The following is a 7,241-nucleotide window of genomic DNA, read 5'->3' on the forward strand; positions in this document are numbered from 1 at the left end:
AAGTAAACCCATACTTTCCTCGAGTAATCATCTATAAATGTCATAAAGTAAGAAGCTCCCCCTAGAGATAGGTTAGGCATAGGTCCACACAAATCACTATGAACAAGTGCCAACTATGTATCTCTTCTACTGCTTCTATGCTTATGTGGCTGCTGTGTTTGCTTACCATACAGACAATGTTCACAGAATTCAAAATCATTAAATGAAAAGCCAGGCAAATTACCAGAACGAGACAAGATTTCCATTCCCTTCTTGGACATATGTCCTAACCGGCTATGCCACAAAGAAACGTTCGGCTGCTCAGTTACATTGATTACATTTTTAGAGACATTTGATACATAAATCATGTAAAGTCCTCCAGAATTTACTCCATGTGCTATTGTCATAGAACCCTTGGATATCTTCCACATGTTCTGTCCAAAAGTGGTGACGTAGCCAGCATCATCAAGTAAACCTATGCTGATCAAGCTCTTTGTAATTGCGGGAACATGCCTCACATTCTTCAGTGTGAAAGAAGAGCCATTCTGAAACTTCAATTGAACATCTCCAACACCTAAGATCTCACATGTCTGCCCATTGCCCAGCCGAACATGATCTTTAGTGGTCACATAAGAGGTAAACCACTCCAAGTTTGGAGACACATGAAGTGATGCCCCTGAGTCTATAATCCAGTCACTTAGTGCATTTCCATCATATGTTGTAAGAAGAGCTGAGTCCATTGTATTCTTCAAGAAGTAGATGTCTCCTGACACTAGACTGTCATCCTCTGCAACAGTGTTTGTCACATTTATTTCTTGAATCTTCACTGAGGACTTGTTCTTCTCACCATGGTCTTCAGCTTTCTCTTTGCCTTTTTCTGCTTTCCATTCTCTGCAGTCTCTTTTCATGTGACCCTTCTTGCCACAATGGTAGCATTCTATGTCACTCTTGCCTTTAGCACTGCGGGACTTTCTACGAGACTGATTCCTCTTTCCACCTTTGTACTTTTCTTTGGTCCTTCCCCTGACAACTAAGGCTGTTCCTTTGCCTTTGTCCATTGTCTTTCTATTGGTTTCTTCAGTAAGCAGACTTCCTTCTACACCTGCTATGTTCAAACCATCTGGAGGTGCAGAATTACTCAAAGCTGTGCGAAAAGTGTCCCAACTTTTCGGCAATGTGATCAACAGGAACATAGCTCTAACAGGTTCATCAAACTTGACACCTTGAGCTGACAATTGACTGTAGATTGTGTTGAATTCATTCAAATGATTGGACATAGGTGTCCCTTCTTTCATCTTCAAGTCAACAAGCTTCTTAAGCCAGTATACCTGTGAAGATGCACTCTGCTTCTCATAAAGATCACTCAGCTTTAACCATGCTTGATAAGCCGACATCTCGTCTGCTTCATTGAAGTAAACGCTTTCTGCCAAAGTCAGCATAATGGTAGAAAGTGCCAATTCATCCATTTCGCTCCATTCATCTTCGTCCATATCTTTTGGTTTTATCCCCTTGAGCTTTATAGGTTTTATCTGCTTCTTTTGTACCAACACATGCCAAATCTGCTTCTTCCACAATGGGAAATTGGTTCCATCCAGCTTCTTGATATTGTAAAGAGAAGTGTCCTGCGATCCAGCCATAGCTACGCTTCACAGTAGTTTACTTTCCTGGGAAAAATTTGGCAGAGTTTCCCCTGTAAACTGACCTCTGAACCAATATCAACCTGTCAAATGAACCAAGAAAGCTTCAGATTTTGCATAAATTTCGGCAGAGTCTCCTTCGTAAAATGGCTCTGGTGTACTCAAAAACAGACCAAAAAACAACTCAAAAAACCACTGTCTCTCTAACACTGTAAGCTGTGGGTAAACCTGTCCTGCACCTGTACTGTCTCTCACTGTCCTGTCACTGTCCTGTAAGCATAGACTGCGACAATGCCTCAACGGTAATAAAGCAAAGATGCAATCCCAACTATCTAACTCACAATCAATACATCCTAGCTGTCTATCTAAGGGTGCTCGAGGGATCGCTCCAAGACCTGTATCACCGAAAGGATCTCAACATTCGAGAATCCCCCAGCTCAATAAAACCTCACTCGACCCTCAACAAAGGCTGTAGTGAATCTGACAGTACATAGACTTCCCACAAAGTCATACATCCACAAATTTCCCACTGTATGCTGTAACCGCTGCGGCGGTTGTTTGCTGCGTGACTCACAGCCAGCAAACCCTCAACAGACATACATCATCTCTGACAATACATCCCATGTGGAAGTACCTGCAATGTCAGGATGAAATCTGGAATATCAAGCAGCAAACACGAGCTACCTGATGAACTAGTGAATGTCGCCTACAATCTGTGTGTAGATGCACTCGTGTCGTATGTGACACGCCTCCAAGAATTGTAAGCCGTTCTTCGTTGTGTAGATATCCACAAATCAGCACTCTGGAAGTGCAGATATCCTCAACACTTGTAGTCGTAGACCGAAACCCCAAAATTGCAGAGTCGGATCTGCACCCGCCGAGACCACGTAGTCGAAAATGACCTGCGCAGATCTTTGTCGAAGCCGAACGGTGGCCGAGATGACGATGGCCGAACAGTGGGGCCGAGAGAGAGAACGGTGGCCAAACGGTGGGGCCGTGTCTTCGCCTGTCGAATCTCACTCCAATCTGAGCAAGTGACTCTGGCTACCTGCAAATGCTGCCCCGAGCCTCGATCTGAGCTCTGATACCAGTTGAAGGAGTACGAGCGGAAGTGTGATGCGAGAGAGAGTGCGAGAAGAAGAGCACGACGATATGGTGAACTCGCTCTACTGTAATGTGTAGAGCATAGTGAGTTCTTATTAGGTTTTTACAAAAGAATATGTGTACATACCTGGCGGCCCGCCCACTTACCTGGGCGACCACATTGGGCTTTATACCCCAACAGAAACTCGACACATAGCTTGCCCTTGGTACCTGACCCTAGATATATGCTTTTTGTGTGATTTGGACTAGTTTAGGTCAATCAAAAGTCAAACCCTGGGTCTATCTTGGTGGTTTTTGGCTTTGAAGTGTTTTTGCCCCTTTCGACCCTCTTCTTGAACTCTTTTGACTACCTAGCTTTGGGAAGTATTGATCACAACGACCTCTGCTATAGGCTGGTATAGTTTCCGTCCCAAAACTTAGAAAAGGTACGTGGATCATGATTCATGCTCCATCAGATTTGAACCTAAAAATTGGCATGCTGGTTACTTATGTTGTTAATAGTCTACTCCCAAAAAAAAATTGGACTTGGATAACTCTTAGCCAATCAAAAGTCAAATTTTGTGTCTACTCTGCGATTTTTGACTAGTTTTTTAATTTTTGCTCTTTTGGCCAACTTTTTTCTAATGTGGCTTTTGGAAAAATTGTTCAAATGGTCTCAACTACCTGCTACTCAAATCTCATTCAAAAATCATGAAAAGGTACATGTATCGCAATCCATGTTTGACAACATTTTGGCATGAAACTTGGTCAATTGGTTGTCTGTGCCCTGTAGATACTAATTCCCAAACCTTTTTGAATTTGGATTACTAAATGTTGAAGAATCCCAAATTTGATAAATTTCCCAAGCTTATGAAGATTCTGATCAATTTCTTTGTTTTGAGTGTGTTTTTTATGTCAATTTGACCCCAGCTTGGAAGCAATCTCTATCAAATGATGTCAATTTTTGGTCAAACAACCTCAGGGATACATGGATTACAATCCATGTTCCTCCATAAAACTGGATGAAAATCTCAGTTTGCTTCTTGTGAGTTTGTTGACACCCTTTGGCACCAAATTTCTAGGTTTATTAGTTGTAATAAACCTAGAAATTTGTGGAGGGTGAACTTAATTAGCGGTAGCAACATAACCATAATACTTAATTAACTTGGCATGAACAATACTTTTGCACGAGAGAGAATAAGAGAACTGACAACAATTGAGAACATAGAGGGTGAACTTAATTAGCGGTAGCAACATAACCATAATACTTAATTAACTTGGCATGAACAATACTTTTGCACGAGAGAGAATAAGAGAACTGACAACAATTGAGGACCGGATTTATGTGGAGCCGGTCGCCCCCTCCAATAGGCTTTTGTATTATAGATTCTCCTATAAAAGGAGACTTGGTACAATACAATCTTTGTGTTCCTTGTGACCTAGGTGATGCAATGAAGATGGAAAGATTCATGCATCACAATCATAACATAAATTTTGTAAAAGCATTAACCATCCCCGACCTCAGTCCCAAGGCACCTTCGAAGGTGGAGAGAGCTAGCGGGGAATGAGGGTAGGGAAGAGGAATTTGTGAAGCCCTCGTTTCCAAAGGCTGCATCAAATTGTTGGATGAAGGCCAATGCTTTGTCGGTAGCACCAAAGGTGCCATCATAGGTGAGAAAAGAGATACTCTTTCCTCCCTCTTTGAATTTCTTGAGCTTTTGGGACCTTCTCCATGCAGGGTAGGATTTGTGATGTCCTCTCCTCTTGTGTTCTCTAGGAGAATAGTTGTTGCTTTCATCGAAAGAGGAGGAAGGTGAAGAAGAAGGAGAAGAGGGTGACCTCTTTCTTGCCTTTTTCTTCCTTTGTTTCCTCTCTTTCCTTTCGCAGTGACGAGGAGAAGGACTATGGGTTGACCGTTTCCTCTTGGGAAGAGTTGGCGAATGTCTAGACCACCGTCTTTGTGGAGCCACATCTTCAGAGGAACTTAGGGATTTGCTTCTTTCTCGTTCTTTGGATTCCTCCCCTCTTATAGAAGAGAGTCTTCTTTTGGGAGTCTCATCAAGAGGCCTCCTAAGCTCTCTCTTCTCTTGGAGAGGAAGGGAAATCCCATAAGCACGAAGTTATTGAGTAACTTCGGCTTGCAAAGCAAGGTTGCCCATAGCTTGTTCCAACCTAGTAACAAGGTAATTAACAAACATGGGGGCATCATCATTAGCACCTTCATGTGCGAAATCAAAGTTGACAATATTCATTCTACTCTCTTGGTTGTCAGCCATGCTAATTAAACTTAGGTATAAATTACTTTGTGGTTTGGTACCCTCAAAAACCTTAATCAATACTCTTCTTTAGCTTTGAAAATTAGTTCTCAAGCAGCCACACCCGTGGTTTAGACACTGTTGATTGCAAAGACTAGTGGAGAGGGTCTAACATTGCTCGATTGATTATGGTTCTTGTTGAGCTTGATAGTAGCTCAATAATGGTTAAGCCAAAGGAAAGCCCTGAGAGACTCTATTATTAAGACTATAGTTCCCAACGGTGTACCTCGAACTAAATCCTTCTCAACCAAGATAATTAGATCCCTGTCCCACTTACCCTATTGTAATGAACACGTCCAACCTTTCATGGACAACTTAAGGACCTCTCTTCTTAAGTAAGAAAAGAGAAACCAGTAGCTCTGATACCAATGTAATGGAACTAGCCTAAGAACTTTGAGGATAGCGAAATTAAGAGAATTAGAGTAAGCATTTTCATGAGACTACTTTGAGAACATAGAGGGTGAACTTAATTAGCAGAGCAACATAACCATAATACTTAATTAACTTGGCATGAAAAATAATTTTGCACGAGAGAATAAGAGAACATGACAACAATTGAGGACCAGATTTATGTGGAGCCAGTCCCCCCTCCAATAGGCTTCTGTATTATAAATTCTCCCATAAAGGAAGACTTGGTACAATACAATCTTTGTGTTCCTTGTGACCTAGGTGATGCAATGAAGATGGAAAGCTTCATGCATCACGAGCATAACATAAACTTTGTAAAAGCATTAACCATCCTCGGCCTCAGTCCCAACGCCTCAATCACCTTCAAAGGTGGAGAGAGCTAGCGGGGAATGAGGGTAGGGAAGAGGAAGAGGAAGAAGAAGTAAGCCTAGCCAATCACATGTAGAGTGCATATCAAGCAACGATGCTAGCCTTGGGACAAGTGTCCCCCTTTCCCCTTTGAGAGAGAGGACTTGATAAATGCATAAACAATTAATTAAATTAGCTAAATTATCATTGGAACCCTTGAGAGGCCAACCAATAGGCTTTAGGCACCTTATGAGGGCAACATGGAAAGGAACTTGACATGTGTCCCTATTGCTTCTTTAGGCAAGGCTTGACTTGTGTGAGTGTCTGTGTGTTCTCTCTCATGCTCCTACAATGAGAGCTCGCCCCCATGAGTAGGGATGCTTGTTGACTTTTGGAAAACCTTGAGCCCCTCAAGCACCTTAGTCATGGATCACCTTAGCACCTTAGTCATTAAGCACCTCAAGCACCTTAGTCAGAAAGCACGACAAGCACCTCAAGCACCTTAGTCAGCAAGCACGACAAGCACCTCAAGCTTGAGCCGGGTTCCCACCTCAAGCACAACCCTAGCTTTCCTAAGGTCAAAGGACTTTTAACACTAACCTTTGGAGGTCTTTAATGAAGGACCCTAAGGTCTTTAAGCTCCATTAGCTAGCCTTGCTCTTTGATAGACCATCTCTCATTTGGACCCCTTTAACCTTGGCTCTGTATTGAGATAGATCCATAAGAACGTGTCTATATTCTAACCCTTCTTCCCATTTATTCTCCCACATTAAATGATCAATTTAATATGAGAAAATCATTTGGGTTGGTTAGATATTAGATTTTATGACTTCAGCTTTTATACTCTAGCCACCAAATTTTCTATTTTTTAGAGTTGCAGTCTCTTTTGCCAAAATATGGTTTTCGACAGTTTTTTGCCCTGAACTTTTAGCCCAAATTTGATGGTGGTAGTTGCTACTTTTCCTACTCCTAGGTATTGAAATGAGTCTATGAACAAAAAAACAATGCAAATTGAAGGTGAAATAAATTTTGAAATAATACTTTCAAAGCAGCGAGAACTAAAGAATGAAATTCCTTTTGTATCTCACTCACAACTCTCTTTGCCTATCAAGAGTAGACCTAGCAAGTCCTCGACATCTAGCGTCTACCAAGCACTAAAGCCCATGTTTAGATACTTCAATGCTAGGTGGAAATGGAACGGGTAAAAAAATCTCTAGAAAAGAAGGCTATGAATATGATTAGGTCACTCACCACCTAAGGATCACATCCCCAGCAACAATGCCAATGTTAGAGGTCATCATGATCGGACGTCTGCATCATAGTTGTCTGGCATTAACATAATGTCAATACTCAGGGAAGTGACTCAGATTGGGCACAAAGACTCTTTGAGGTTGTCAATCTCAAGAAGTGAACCTAGTGAACTAAGCTATCATCACCACAAGCAAACTATCAGTCTCTAGTTTGGAAAATG

This window comes from Adiantum capillus-veneris, chromosome 12, assembly GCF_014529385.1.
Source record: "Adiantum capillus-veneris isolate H3 chromosome 12, ASM1452938v2, whole genome shotgun sequence".
Taxonomy (NCBI): domain Eukaryota; kingdom Viridiplantae; phylum Streptophyta; class Polypodiopsida; order Polypodiales; family Pteridaceae; genus Adiantum; species Adiantum capillus-veneris.